Raw genomic sequence first — 1566 nt, 5'->3', positions numbered from 1 at the left:
CCGACCGTGCACCAAGATAGTACCATTATCTGAGACCTGATACTCTGAATCCACATCCTTAGAGGCATTCACTAGCCCCAAATCCTTCTCCTCAGCCAACCACACCCTACTCAGAAGATCTGCTCTATCAACTGCTTCCAAACCCAACGGTTCCTGTGAAACAGCACACAGGCTCAAAGCACTAATCTCTCCTACCAGAGACTCCATCTCCTGCTCCTGAGCCGAAGCTACCCTCTTCCGACTCAGAGCATCTGCAACCGTGTTAGCCTTACCAGGGTGATAGGCTATCTCCAAATCATAATCCGCCACAAGCTCCATCCACCGCCTCTGTCTCAAATTCAGCTCAGGCTGAGTGAATATATATTTTAGGCTCTTATGATCTGTAAACACGTGTACCTTTGCACCATAAAGATATGATCTCTAAATCTTCAGGGCAAAAACTACAGCAGCCATCTCCAAATCATGAGTAGGATAGTTGCCCTCATGCTTCCGCAACTGCCGCGAAGCATAGGCAATCACCTTCCCATGCTGCTTCAACACACACCCCAAACCAACTCTAGATGCATCAGTATAAACCACATAGGGTTCCCCCTGCTCAGGCAAAGCCAACACTGGCGTAGTAGTCAACATCTCCTTAAGGCTTTCAAAGCCTTCCTCACACTCCTGTGACCACACAAAAGGAACATCCTTCCCTGTCAACTTAGTCATAGGGCGTGCTCTACTCGCAAAACCCTGCACAAACCTCCTGTAGTAACCTGCCAATCCAAGGAAACTCCTGATCTCTGTGGCATTCTGTGGTCTAGGCCAATCTCTGATAGCCTGAATCTTCTCCGGATCTACAGAAACCCCCTCTGCAAAAACAATGTGACCCAGAAAGCCCATCTCACGCTGCCAAAAACTACACTTGTTTAACTTGGCAAACAACTTCTGCTCCCGCAGCTTCTCCAGAACTGCCCTCAAATGAACTGTATGCTCCTCGGGACTCTTAGAATAAACCAGGATATCGTCGATGAAAATGATGACAGACACGTGCAGAAACTCCTGAAACACGCTGTTCATCAATCTCATAAACGCTGCTGGCGCGTTAGTCAACCCGAAAGGCATCACCACAAACTCATAATGCCCATACCTCGTCCTGAAAGTAGTATTCCTCACATCTGCCTCAACTATCGGTATCTGATGATAACCCGACGCTAGATCTACCTTAGAGAACCAAGTAGCACCCCTCAACTGATCCAACAACTCATCAATCCTGGGAAGAGGGTACTTGTTCTTCACAGTAACCCGGTTCAAACCCCGATAATCAATGCACAAACGGAAACTCCCATCCTTCTTCCTGACAAACAACACCGGCGCTTCCCACGATGATACACTAGGACGGATGAATCCCTTACTCAACAAATCCTCTAGCTGCTTCTTCAGCTCTGCCATCTCTGCTGGAGCCATTCTGTAAGGAGCCTTGGATAACGGTGTCGTCCCCGGTTCCAGTTCAATGGTAAAAGGATCCGACCGAGATGGTGGTAATCCCTGCAAAGACTGAAACACATCCTCAAACTCCTCCACTAC

This window comes from Camelina sativa, chromosome 15 (assembly GCF_000633955.1).
Source record: "Camelina sativa cultivar DH55 chromosome 15, Cs, whole genome shotgun sequence".
In the NCBI taxonomy this organism is placed as follows: domain Eukaryota; kingdom Viridiplantae; phylum Streptophyta; class Magnoliopsida; order Brassicales; family Brassicaceae; genus Camelina; species Camelina sativa.
Note: the sequence above shows the minus strand (reverse complement) of the source record.